The 13,942-nt window shown below is 47.0% G+C and overlaps 1 long non-coding RNA gene across 2 annotated transcripts; it reads right to left on the bottom strand.

The window, feature by feature from the left end:
* Positions 1-5,378: 5,378 nt before the first annotated feature.
* Positions 5,379-6,732, bottom strand: LOC116070877. Of its 2 annotated transcripts, none has more exons than XR_004110610.1 (2): positions 6,497-6,732; positions 5,379-5,743 (listed from the first exon to the last, which is right to left on the bottom strand). It is a non-coding gene; the product is annotated as an uncharacterized LOC116070877 (long non-coding RNA). The 2 variants fall into 2 exon arrangements; XR_004110609.1 differs by having other exon boundaries at positions 6,594-6,732.
* Between the last annotated feature and the right edge of the window lie 7,210 nt (positions 6,733-13,942).

Below are 13,942 nucleotides of genomic sequence, written 5' to 3'. Positions count from 1 at the left end.
AGGGAGGGAAAGAGAGGGAGGGAGGGAGAGGGAGGGAGGGAGGGAGAGAGAGAGAGAGAGATATTGGCCACTTATTGAGCTCAACAAGGAGCTGATGTCAGAAACCTCTGAAGGACTGTGTTCTTCTTCTACAAGATCTCTGAGGGAGATGCTATCTTTCCCCCACTTCTGGGTGGGGAAACTGAGGCCTTACAAGACTTTATTTATGTCATGGCTTTATTTGTTTTTGTTTTTTTTTTTTTGTTTGGTTTTTTTTTTACACAGGGTCTCATTCTATAACCCAGGCTGGTTTCTAAATCATGATTCTCCTTTCTCAGTCTTTGTGAGTCAGAGGCTGGGTCCCCAGCTTGAGCTCTATTAGAGGCCTTGGGACCTTTAGAAAGTGGGACCCAGTGGAAAGAAGTCAGTACACTAGGGATATGACCTAAAAGGGACTTGTCCCCCTTTCTGTGTGTGTGGGTGTCTGCTCTCTGTCTCTCTGAATGTGTCCCTGTCTCTGTATGTGTCTCTTGTCTTTGTGTGTCTGTCCTTCTGTGTGTCCTCTCTCTCTCTCTCTCTCTCTCTCTCTCTCTCTCTCTGTGTGTGTGTGTGTGTGTGTGTGTGTGTGTGTGTGGAGCAGTTTCTTCTCCCACATGCTTCAGGCATGCCTTGCCACCACCCTGAAAGCAACAGGTCTTAGCAGACAGGGAGAAACACCTCTGGAACCCAAAGCTAAAGTAAAACTTTCCCCCTCTTTGGTTATTTCTCTCAGATATTTTGTCATCACATGGATGAAAAGATGATACTCAAAATGACTTTATAAGGCCCCACACATGGGCAGAGGCATGGCTGGGATTTGAAGCTGGAGGCTCCTAACCACTACTCCATCCTGCCCCTCAATGTTGCTTGCCCATGCCCCACCTCCACCTACACACGCAGATTCCATCTTGTGTGAGGATACAGGATTAAACAAGGGTCCACTTGGCATGGGAAACCCATGTACATACTTGGTAAGTATACTAGGTAGGAGACTGTGGCATCTCCCGGGTTAATGGGGACTCTTGAGTGTGGGGCAAGGCTGAGCCATGTTTTATCAGCTGGCTGGGAAGAGCAGAGATGAATCACCAGCTGTCAGTCTATTCTTTCCCAGGCTTCAAGCACCCATCCTCTAATCTGCAATGGTTCAGCTAAAATATGGTCCCTCCCAGGAGACAGACCTCAGGGTAAAAGTACAGGGATGGTGTGTGTGTGTGTGTGTGTGTGTGTGTGTGTGTGTGTCCCTCCCAGGAGACAGACCTCAGGGTAAAGGTACAGGGGATGGGGTGTGTGTATGTGGGGGGGTCCCTCCCAGGAGACGGACCTCAGGGTAAAGGTACAGGGATGGAGAGTATGTGGAAAATACAAGATTGGGACTGTGTGGAAAAAACAGGCAGAGTTTTCAACCTCAGTCACGTTCCAGCCCTGCCGTCTGGTGCATGGAATGGCACGCACCTGGAAGCTCATCTCTCCTCCTGGCTCCTACCTCTGGCTGCAGTGGGACTGTCAAGCAGGGAGGAGTCTGTTGAGCAGAGACTCTATCTGTCATCCTTTAAATGTGGGCTGGAAAATCTCCTACCTCCCCTTTGCCTGTCCTCGCCCTGAGTATCCTGGGAACCTGTGTCAAAGTGTCCATGCTAGGTTTTGCCTACCTTCGATATTCATTCTCAGAAACTTCTGGAAACCCTTGTCACTCTGTCCACTCGAGTTTCAAGGTAACAAAGATTTGGGTTTCTCCTGACTTGACTCCAGGGTTTTATTTAGTTGTTTGTTTGTTTGAGGCAGACTTTCTGTGTAGCCAGAGGGATAAACCTGAACACTCCATTTCTTGCTCTGCCTCTTGAATTCTAGGACTGCAGACATGCAACCCTACCTGTAGTTTCTGATCAGATATAATGGACACCTTCATTCACCTCTCCTTTCCCCATCTCAGCTGTGCATCCCATCCCTGCCAGGACACTGAAACCCTCCTCTGATCCTCAGTTTACCCACCCAAGTAAATGGGCCCCTCTCCTTCTTCCCAGTCCTGCTCACAGAGGTTGTCTCCAGGGCAGAGCGGACAAAGTGAGAAACTCCTGGGGCGGGGGGCAAGTTCAAAGAATCATCCAGGAGCCAGGCATTCTTGTCATTAAGAATATCCAGATAGGTCTCCTCCACATCCCTCCTCCCTCTGTGTCTCTGCTCAACAGACTCCTCCCTGGTTGACAGTCCTACTGAAGCCATCCCCCTCCCCCACCCACCCTGCCCCTCTGCGTCTGCGGAGGGATGAAGCACCCGCCTAATATAAGTATGTTTACATTAAAATATAAGGACAATGCACCCGCCATCTAATAGTCGGCTCTGTATATGTTAGCGAGTGCTTAGGACTCTCTTTTAGAAACCCATTATGCCCATGTGACTCCACTCAAAGCCTTTCTTCAGGATTTTGTTTTGACAGGAGGGCATTAAGGGGCTGAAAGTGATAGCACAAGAATACCAGTTACACACTTTGATCAAATCGCTCCGTAAGTCTCCTGAAGAAAGTCTTGTATATATTAGGAAAGGAAATTAAGTTTATTGCTGCCGTGGCTTGCCTGGTTAATGGCCCGGTGAGCTGGCTGGCCTCAGAAGGCAGCCATGGGGTTGAGGGGTTTACCCCACGTTCTTCCCTCCCAGGCTGCCAGCCAGTGGGCACCAGACTGACCAAACCCTGGAGACTGCAGGATTCGGGGTGCTGGTGGCTCCTCTGATCTCACAGCCCAAAGGCACATGAGATGCTTGCTGCCAGCTGTGGAGCTGGCCAAGTCCATAGCACATGTCACAAGTGATCAGCAGTGAGGGATTCAGAGACTCGAATATGGAAGAACTAAGACATAAAAGACAAGGAAAGAATAGAGATGGCTGGAGGGGTTGCTCAGTGGTTAGGAGCACTGGCTGCTCTTCCAGAGGTCCCAGGCTCTGCCCTCACCCAAATGACAGCTCACAATTATCTCTAATGCCAGTTCCAGGGGATCCAATGGCTTCTTCTGGCTTCTGTAGGCACCAAGTATACAAATGGTGAACACACACAAGCACATGCACGCACGCACGCGCGCGCACACACACAGGCTTAAGCACTCATACACGTAAAAACAAAATATAAGCTAAGGCAGGGAGTGGTAGAGAGGCAAAGGGTAGAAATCTCAGGGAGAGAGAGCAAACAATCTACTTGATCCCAAGTGAGTACAGCACCTGCTGTCCTCAGGTGGGATGGCATCTCCCAAAGTCTTCTTGGCTCCTCCATACCCACCTTGAGCCTGGAAATTAAGATGGTAGCATTTTGCATGGCACATCCCTAAATGCCAGCTGGCCACTTCAAAGGAAGAAATTCTAAGCTGTGCCCAACCCTGAGGGACACTAGTGCTTAAAAGAGAATTTGAGGACTGGGAGGTAGCCAAAGTTTGTATTGTGTGTGCTGGGTAAGATGGAGACTTAAGTTCCAATCCCCAACATGCATATTAAGAAAGAAACTAGGAAGGAAAGAAGGAAGGAAGGAAGGAAAGAAAGAAGGAAGGAAGGAAGGGAGGGAGGGAGAGATGAAGGAAGGGAGGAAGAAGGGAGAAAGGGAGGATGGAAGAAAGGAAGGAGGGAAGGGGGGAGAAAGTGGTGAAGGAAAGAAGGAGGGAAGGAAGGAAGAAAGAAAGAAAAAAGAGAAAGAAAGAGAGAGGAAGAAAGAGAAAAGGAAAGGAAGAAAGAAAGAAGGAATGAAAGAAAGGAAGAAAGAAAGAAAGGAAGAAAGAAAGAAAGAAAGAAAGAAAGAAAAAAAGGAAGGAAGGAAGAAAGAAAAAGGGCAAGGCAAGGCAAGACAAGACAACACAAGACAGCTGCCACAATGGCGGTGTGTGAACCTAGGCCTGAGGACTTGTAGACTTGAAGATCCATGAAGTTCGCTTAGCCAGCCCGTCTAGCTGATGGATGAGCTCCAGGTTCAGTGAGAGATCCATCTCAAAACTAAGATGATCAAGGAAGACACCTGATCTTGGCAACCTCTGGCTTCCACATTCACACACACATACACACATGCACACATGCATGCACATTTGCATGCACACAGAAATGCATTGCATGCAGCCAATCAATTATCTTTAGAGCTTCAGTCTGAGGTTTTCTGTCATTTGTAATGGAGAATTCTCATATAATCATGGATGGATAGTTCTTACCCAATTACTGTTGTTGATAACATGATCAGTTATAGCACCCGGTTCTCAAACAGTATGGGGGCTAACGTCCCATAACTGTAACAAATACCTAAAATACATTAAAAGGTGACAGTGTTCATTCTGGCTCATGGTGTCTAAGGGCCCAGAGCTATTTGGGAACCTGTGGTGAAGCAATGCATCATGGTAGAAGTATGTAGTAGAGCTGACTGCAACATACTGCTGAAGTAAAACAAAGAAAGTGATTGGGCACACCCTGGCCCTCCAGGGGCCACACGCTTTAATCCCAGCACCCAGGAGGCAGCATCAGGTGGGTCTCTGTAAATTCAAGGTCAGCTTGGCCTTACCTAGTGAGACACTGTCTCAAAAAACAAAACAAAAAGCAAACTACCCCCAGCGACTGACCAGAAGACATCCCACCAAGTTCCACCTCTCAAAAGTTCTAACATTTCCCAACAGAGCCATGCTGGGGGTCTTTCATTTTACCATGTAGACCTTTAGGGAACCTTTAAGCTGGGCATTGCCATGCAAACCTATATTCTCAGCCTTTTGGAGGCCAAGGAAGAATGAGCCTAAGTTGAAGGCCAGCTCTGGCTACATGACTTACACCACGTTCACTTGAGGATAGTGGAGTACTCCCTAGGATCTGTCTAGGGTTTGTTCTAAGCTGACTGGTCTGGCCAGCTTTGTCACTTGTATTATTTATGATTTTTCTTGCTGTCAGCATCCATGCTACATTATAAACGTGACTGAGGACCATCTTCTGACAAGGCTGAGGGGAGAAGACTATTGTGAGGAGAGAGAGCAGGAGGAGGAGACATCATCTTCCCTGGAAGGTTTCCCATCCCCCATTACAACCCCTGGCAAATGACCAATATAGTGGCAAGCCCTGAGTTCCCAACACTGCTTGGGGGTAGACATGAGGGACATTTATGTTGTTCCACCACAACAACAAGGGGTAAGAGGTGCTGGACCAAGCTGTGTTTGGGGAATTAGAACCACATCAGCTCACACCCCAGCTTCCCCTTGCTGGACGCCATGCTGCCCTCCAATGAACACTGGCCACTTAGCTCACAGACTCTCTGGGTAGGAAGCTAGACACAGTACCGATGATGGACCAGTACTTTTCTTATCACCGTGATGAAACACCCAACATAAACACCTTATTCAGAGAAAAGGCTTTGCTTGACCACGGTTTCATTTGGCGCTGTTGCTCAGGGTGTGTGGTAACACAGAACACCATGGCCAAAGTCTTTGGCAGAACTGGCTTGTTCACCTCATGGTGGTCAGGAAGTAGAGAGGGACAAGGAAGAGTTCAGGGTCCCAGTATCCCCACAGGAACACACATGCAATGACTTAATTACCTCCCATCAGGCCCTTCCCCTAAAGATCCTATCATCTCCCACAAGTGCCACAGATCAGCCACTAAGCCTTCACCATATGGCCCTCTGGGGTACAGCCTAGATTCAAACTGTACCAGTGGGTATGTCTGATGAAACCACAATATTCAGAGCTTCAGATGGCAGAGCTTCAGTCATGCAGATGGTAACGACCTGAAAGACAGAGTAGGGGCAGAGGGACAGAATGATCTGATCTGGAGGTACCCTAAACACATCAGCATTGTCTGGGTTGGTGTCTGCATACTGCTGCTGGTACTGCCCTTGCCTAGAAGCTGGTGTCCTGGAGGGTAAGCAGGCAGGGCCTTTGGAAAGCTAGCCTCACAGCAGCCCATTATATCCAGGGGAGTAGCAGCTCAAAGTGCTTACTGAGAATATACTCCATATACTGAGCCTGGCAGTTCTTCTGAGGCCGCAGCCACCATCTATATACTCTTGTAAGGATGGAGGCTCAGGAAGGGTCACCCAAGATGAAAGTGAATCTGCCTCTGCTTGAGCCTAGCTGCCTGCTGCAACTTCCTCTGCCCTCCCCACTGTCTTAGAGACATGGCCCCGTTTTCTTCTGATCCCATCAGGATGAACAGAAATGAGGAGCCGAGGTGCATATAGGGAAGTGGACTTGCTTTAGTCAAGGTCAAGGTCACAGGATCAAACTGCCAATGGAAGGAAGGTAGGTTGAGGGTGTGGCTCAGTCAATAGAGAGCCTACCTAACATTCAAGAGCCCTGGGTTCAATGCCCCATCACCAGATAAACCAGGACAAAGGTAGTTGCCTATAACCCTAGCACTCTGGAGGTGGTAGCAGGGAGTTCGAGAATTCCAGGTTATCCTGGGGTATGCAGTGAGTTCCAGGCCAGCTTGGCATATGTGAGACCCTGTCTCAAAGAAAATACATCATCAGTTGGCCAACCTCTGGCTTATGTACTGCCTTGGACAGGCCCCAGATGGGCCTTTTCTCTGACCCATGAGGAGGGGTCCCTCAGCCCATGTGTAGCTCTGGCTTCAACCTTTAGTCCCGTTCACTAAGTCTCTGTGTCGGCTCCCAGGGCTGTCAAGCTCATGAAGGATGGCTTTTCTTGGCCTGCGTGTTTTCCCATCTTCACGCAATCTCCCTTTCCTCTGGCCAGCTTCAGCCTCCTCAGCTGTGGCATCCCCTCTCGGGGTCAGGGATTATGACGCATTCAGAGAGCGTCCAGCCCTCGGCAGTGTTTACATTGGAGGTTAGCATTTATCTCTATACTTTCAACCTCTCTCCCCAGCTCAGCGGTGCTGTCTGTGTTCCACAAGAAGGCACGGCCTCCAGGGATGAGAGCCCGCCAGGCTGGGGCCACCTCACTGGCATCTGGAGCCCCTAGACTCTCTTTCCCACCATCCACTGGGTCAGTCCTCCTCTGTGGTCCCTGGCTAATCTCTGAAAACCGAGTTTCAAAGGAAGCACTCAATAAAAACGAAAGTCTGCGGCATGCTTTCCCGCAGGCACATTTACCGTGGATATTTGAGTCTTGTGAACCCTTTGACCCAGAAGAGATTTTTCCAGCGTCTTTACTCTGCAGAGACTTGCTTGTATGTGTGCAAAGGTACAAACATCTTCATTGCAACTTTTTTTTTTTCATTAGTGAACAATTACAGGAAACTGTATATCATTAATAGAGAGCTGATCTCTGTGGCCTCCCCAGCCAGGACCAGGAGGCAGCTGGTCACAGCAGCAGGGTCAAGCTGGAGATGCCTGCCTGGGAAGATGAGGAGTACAGTGTTTTCTTAGGGTCCCAGCAGGAAAGTATATCAAATGTAAGTTAGATCATTTGAATACTTAAATAAAGGGATTGCTTGTAAAGGTGGGGGTGGGGTGGCTTAGGGAAACTGTGCAGGGAACTGGAAGCATTTGGGGGCTAGTGAAGTGAAGGTGCCATTATTACTCTAGGCTTGGGGGGCCTGATGTGCTGAAGCCCCTCACCGTTCAAGCCTTGTCAGAAACTGGCAAGGAAATCCAACACCTTTTCTGGGCACTGCACACGGTGGAGAAAGGCTAAAGGATGTGAATGGCTAAAGAGAACTGGTCTCACACACAGTGCACCTAATTGAAACATAACATGGTGTGGCCTACTGACATCTCTAGAACCTAAATGTGTGCTTTGCAGATTTGGGGAGGGGGGCATTTTTTGTTCTGGCTTAGGATTTCTTTTTTTTCTTAAAGACAAAATCTCATGTAGTCCAGGCTAGCCTCCAGATCACTGTGTAGCTGAGGAGAACTCTGAATGCCTAATTCTCCTGCCTCCGCCAAGTGCTAGGGACAATAGCATATGCCACCATGAACTGATTTCTTTGTGCTGGAGGGCTTTGTGCACGCTATGAGAACTCTAACAATCTCCAGCCCCAGGTTTTATTTTTAATATTTCAGTTTAATAATTCGTTCAAGTGAATTTAATTTAAAGTAAATTTAGAGCACTCCCCTAGCATGTGTGAAATCCTAGGTCCAAAGGCCAGAACCATACATGCAGACATAGATACAGAAAAATATTTTTTAAAAAGTGATTCTTAAAAATAAGTCAAGAAATAATTTTTTTTCACTCAAAACTTAAACTGAACAAATTCTAGCCAATGTTGACCATGGCTAAGAGGTTTTTGCATACACAATAAGGCCCCTGTCTATTCCAAGTTGTCTAGCCAACCTGAGAAGTTACATTTTCTTATACTAAAATGTATTTTATGGTAGTGTGTGTGGAGTGTGTGGAGTATTTGTGTGTGAGAGAGAGGGGGGGAGAGGGAGAGAGAGACAGAGACAGAGAGAGATCAGGTATCTGAAGAATACAGAAGTCATCAGACCCCCCAGAGGAGGAGTTACAGGCAGTTGTGAGCCAGCTGATGGGGTGCTCAGAACCAAACTGGGGTCTTCTGCAAGAGCATCACTGTGTCCTCAACTGCCGAGCCATCTCCCCACCCTTGGCTCTCACCTTTCCTTTGACTAAAGGCAATGGTGGCAGTGTTACCATGAAGTACTTGTAGAGATAACGATGGAGAATACATCCATTGCATCCATCATGGCGGCCAGCACATGGCCGACACCCATCCCTGGTTGTGACTTTCATTTGTGGATTCTGGGACATGTTTCTGGAAGGTTCTTCCATCAATCCATTTGGTGTTCAGGGAAAGTTGCTAGCACACAGTGTGTCCCTCTCTCTTTCTGTATAACCCTTTCCATGTCCCCAGCTCCTGTAATTCATAGGTACCCAAGGTCATTGGGCAGAGCCTCACATGTGGCTCTTTCTGATTGGCTGCATACCTCTGATGGGATCTAGCTATCCAGGGGGCAGAAAGCATGTTGGATAAGCGAGCCCAACAAAGGCTGCACTTTGTATGTTTTATATGTTTGACCTTGTTCCCAGGCCCATCAGGGACAGGTTCTGAGTAAGGAGCAGGGCAAGGAGAGGAGATATTTCCTACCTCTCTTCCCACTTCCATCAACCTAACCAAGGCCAAACCTCACAGGCGGGTCCTGGGGCTTCTCTCTGCTGACTCGACTTCCCTAGTAAATGCTCCAAAGATGCATGATGTTTTTCAAAATTATTCAAGGATCGAGAGAGGATTCATCTCAATGGCTATGAGTGCTTGTGGCTCTGGCAGAGGACCACAGTTCAGATCAGCACGGTGTTACTCACAACTGCCAGCATCTCCAGGTCCAGAGGATATAACGACCCTTCTGGTGTCTGGCAGCACAACGCTTGGGTGCACATGGACACACAAGCATAATTTTTAAAAGATGTATGGAGAAAAAGAAAAAGAAGTATTTATCATATTTATGTAATTGTTTTGGTCTTCAGCACACAGACTCTCACACGTTCAGGGATAGATTTCCAGTCTGTTTTGTTTACTTCTAAATTGCCAGCACCTTGGACAGTGCCTGGCATACTAGAGTCACTCAAACATGTTTTCTTGTTGCACAGAAAAAAAATTATCTCCTTTCAGCCCCTTTTCCTTGAGAAATCTCTTTGCCTCCCTGCATTTCTTCAACCCAACCAATGAAAGAGGCATGGGGCAGAGACTCAGCTTCAGGCCTGTGGATTAAGATCTGATACCTGTCACCTCTGACTTCACCTCTCTGAGTATCAGGATGGCTCCACTCTTATTTTGAAAGTGTCTTCTAAGCCCTCCTGAGCCCCTCCCCCATAAAACCATCTTTCTGAGAAGCTACTTCTACTTTGTTTTTTGAGAGGTCCATGTACTGGGGAACCTACAGCTTTATGCACACCAGCCAGGTTCACTACTGCTGAGCTCCGTAGGCTTTGTGGCCATCATTTTCGTATTCTCACTGATTAGATCCCATACCCCCACATCTCTACACAGAATGTTGTCTTTGTGTGCCTTTTTGCATTTTACAAATGAGCAAGCAGTCTGTATGCTTGCATTTGGGCTCAGCATTCCATCTTGGATGGCTTCCCATTTTGAAGAGAGGGACTATATAGTTCATCTGTGTTCTCTTGTTGATGGGAGCTCTGATATATAGATGTGGCACTCTCTTACTATCTGTTCTTCTGAGAACAAGCCTTGGGCTGATTCCTGGATGTTGTTACAATGAACAGGACTACAAGTGTCTCCACCCCATGCATTAGGCATTCGGAAGCTGCTTACCTAGGAATCACCAACCTTCCCAGGATATTATGAAGAAACTCACTAATTGGATGAGATCCTCTTTGGGAGGTAGAGGACTGACATCAACAGAAACTGATGATGGCCCATCTTGGGCAGACCTCTCCAAGCAAGTTCCCCACTTACGTATGTATGTTCTAGGGACAGCCACATTCTCTCATCTGTTTCTAACTGGAGTTCATACTCACATGCACACATGCACATGCATACACACACATACATGCACATGCACACATACATATGCACACACATATATGCACAAATACTTACACACATATATGTACATGAACATATACACACATGCGCACACATGCATACACTCACATATGCACTGCACACACATATACACACATGCACACATACTGCACACACACATGCATACCCACACACAATGCACAATGCACCCACATCTATGTACATGCATAAATACAGATCCACATGCATTTACACACATGCACACATGTATATACAAGTACTTAAACATATATGTGCACATGAACATATACACACATGTACATACATATATACACACACTTCACAAACACATATACCACACATGCACACACAAACATGCACATGCATGCACAGGCACACATGCACACTGCAATACACACATGCATATGCACACAATGCACACACACAATGCACATACACATACATATACACATGCATTTACACACACATGTACACACATTACATACAAGTACATACACACATACATATGCACACACACTTTTTCTATTACTCAACATAAAACATTATCCAACGGAGTATCCAACTTCCTACTCACACTGTTGTTATTAAATTCTCCTCCAATTACCTAATGTGCACTATGCCATTTCCTTTTGAGGCCCTGTGTGAAGTACTTTTCACTCAATGAACGTTATAGGCCAAAGTATGCTGGCCAATTTAGGAGCCTAAATCAGTCAGGTTTTTTTTTTTTCTGTAAATCAACAAGAAACAAGTGCACATATTTATAGGGTACAGTATGATATTTCAGGACACCAAATCAGAGAACACAGCAGCCATGACGCTTGCGGAATCCCTGGGGCTTCAGCAAGAACACAGAGTCCACCTACCTGGGGCAGCAAGCTGTGAGAGCACAGTTCTGATGGGTTCTCTCTGTTTGCCTCCTTTCAGGGATAATTCCATTCTAAACTCTGCTAAGGAAACAAGTAAGGGGCGGCAGGGGTGGGGGGGTCTTGGGCTTGGCTTGGTCTGCCAGGCACCGTGCAAAATTTAGAAGTTGAATCTCAGTCAATGTACACTGTAGATTCAATTATTTTTATAAGGCCAGCTGTTCCTTCCCCATAAATGAGGACTGGGAAGGGAGAAGAAGGCTTTAGCCGGCGTTGATCGGTCCTTGCTGGCCGCAGGCTAGGCAGGGCCATCCCCAGATTCCTGTGGTAGGGTGGAGCCTTCGCACCCAACCCCACTTACTGCCATGCTTCAGTGACTGCGTGGTGAAGGAGGGCCCGGAAACTACCAAGAAGGAGCCAGAAATCAGCAAGGCAAATCCCCAGCCCATTAGTCTTGAAGCCTGACACTCGTTAATCCGAGTTGAGAGGGAGCCAACCCACTCCACTCAGAGAAGAGTCCAAGCAGCCTGTTTCTTTCCCCTCAGGGAAAACCTGTCCCTTGTCCAAGCTCCAACTTCCTTCCTACAAGTGTAAAGTTACCATGGAAATAACTGACCCTGTTTATTTGGCTTGAAATATCGTGGTGGCTGGTGGAGTGGTGGCCGCATAAAACCGGTGTGTTCTAGAAGGCCTGGGCTCCGAGCTCTGAGCATGGAGCTGTACCTAACTGGGGGAAGCTGGAGTATCTATTCCTACAATCAAAGTTTCCCAAGCTCACAGAACCATTCCACCAGCCTTTCCTAAATTCACCCTAGAAAAGGCTTTTAAAACAAAGCAAGCAAGAAGAAGCAGATACTAGCCAAGAAAGAGGCTCGGCCACTACAGCAATGACCAAAGGAATCCGGGCTTAAACAAAACACACCTTTTCTTCTCTACCCAGTAAGAATCTGAGCCTAAGGGACCCAGGCTCTTGGAGTTATTCTACAGAGCAAGAGGTATGGAATCTATTCATTGAGTATCTCAGTCACCCGAACCTACTACTCCCACCCTGCAATAGCCCAGAAAAGCCATTTCCCACTCAAGGGAGGGAGTTAGGAGGAAGATGGAACAGCAAGGAAGTTACATTTAACTACGAACATCTCATTCGTGAGAATTAGTCACATGGTTATGTAGCTGCAAAGAAGCCTGGGAAATGTAGTCTTTCTAGTTGGGCTTATTCCCGGGTGTATGTAGCCTGTGAGTCTATAACTGCTTCTGCCTGCGAGAGTCTAAAACACTGGCTAGCAGGTGGGTTTGCAGGTTTAGGGCTCAGAAAGTCTAGCTCTTATATACTTAGTGAGACATAAACGTCCAAAATGACCCTTGGAGCCAAAGAAGGATGGTGTAAAAGAACTGAGGAGGATATGGGAAAGATGGACGGAGCCTGGTTAAAGTCTTGTGGGTAATGAGGATCCATCAAAAGTGTTTGAACAAGAGAAGAGGATCGAATGGAAACTAGTCCTTTCAGTGGGATGTTTCCTGGCCTGAATGTGGTTCATGAGAGACTCTTAGGTATGTGGACAGGCACTAAACCTCACATGCCCAGCTGTGGTCCTCCCTTCTCCCTGGGGTCCTTGGCTGCCAGCTCACAAGGACAAAGGGATTAGCGTTGATAAACAGGGTTTCAGACAGCCGAGGGTAGGATTGAAATGACCACCGGAATCGCCTTCAGAGAGGCAGCTCAACTTTAATTGGAGCGAACCAAGGGCTATGTAGTTTTTTGAGGAACGGGGTAGGGATTTCTAGGGTGGGTATGTATCATTGGCTACAGCTTAGGGTACCGGGTAATACCTCATTTGCATGGAGCGGCATTCTAGGGATTCCAGATGCTTGCTGGTCAGTTCTTATCAGGAGAAGAACAGGTTCTTACGGGAAGCTGAACCTGTAATCTCACCAAGGCTAAGTGACAGTCCACAGGTAAAGGGCAAGGAATTTGGGCTCCCCAGACAAGGTCAGAGGAGGAGAAACCCTGATGGTAAAGGGAGTCCTTCATTTTATGTAGAGTACAAGAGAGATGTCTGCACAATGGTAGACTGCAATCTTAATTAGCAGGTTTCCCCACACCTAACAGTCCAGGTTGTTATCCACTAAATTCTACCCATGTCATGGGTGGCAACAGCCACAGGCAATATTCAAACAAGTGAACCCAGCTGTGTTGCAATGATGCATTGCTTATGAAAATCCATAGCTGGCCAGATCGGGCACAAAGGTCACAGTTTGTCACCTTCTGATACAGATCATTCTTTAACTCTGTTGTTAAATCCATGCCAGAGAAATGGCGCAGTGGTTAAGAGTACTTGCTGCTCTTGAAGAGGGCCGGAGTTCAGACTATGGGACCCAGCGCCCTCTTCAAGCCTCCGAGGCCATTGCACACACATACTTATGCTCACACACATGCAAGTTAATAATGAATGTCTAAAGTTTTTAAATAAATATATAAAATTCCCATAAACAAGGTGCTTAGGAATGTCTCTCTGATCTCTTCTACTTTGTCACTAACCTTTCCTGGATTTATTTGTAGGGTTTATACTACTTAAGAATTCCACTTTTAAGCAAACAAAACCCAGACTATAACACATGGAAGTGATATTTAA

The sequence above is a fragment of the Mastomys coucha genome, unplaced genomic scaffold (genome assembly GCF_008632895.1).
Source record: "Mastomys coucha isolate ucsf_1 unplaced genomic scaffold, UCSF_Mcou_1 pScaffold22, whole genome shotgun sequence".
NCBI lineage: Eukaryota > Metazoa > Chordata > Mammalia > Rodentia > Muridae > Mastomys > Mastomys coucha.
The sequence above is the reverse complement of the archived record's forward strand: the minus strand, read 5'-3'. Positions and strand labels throughout refer to the sequence as shown.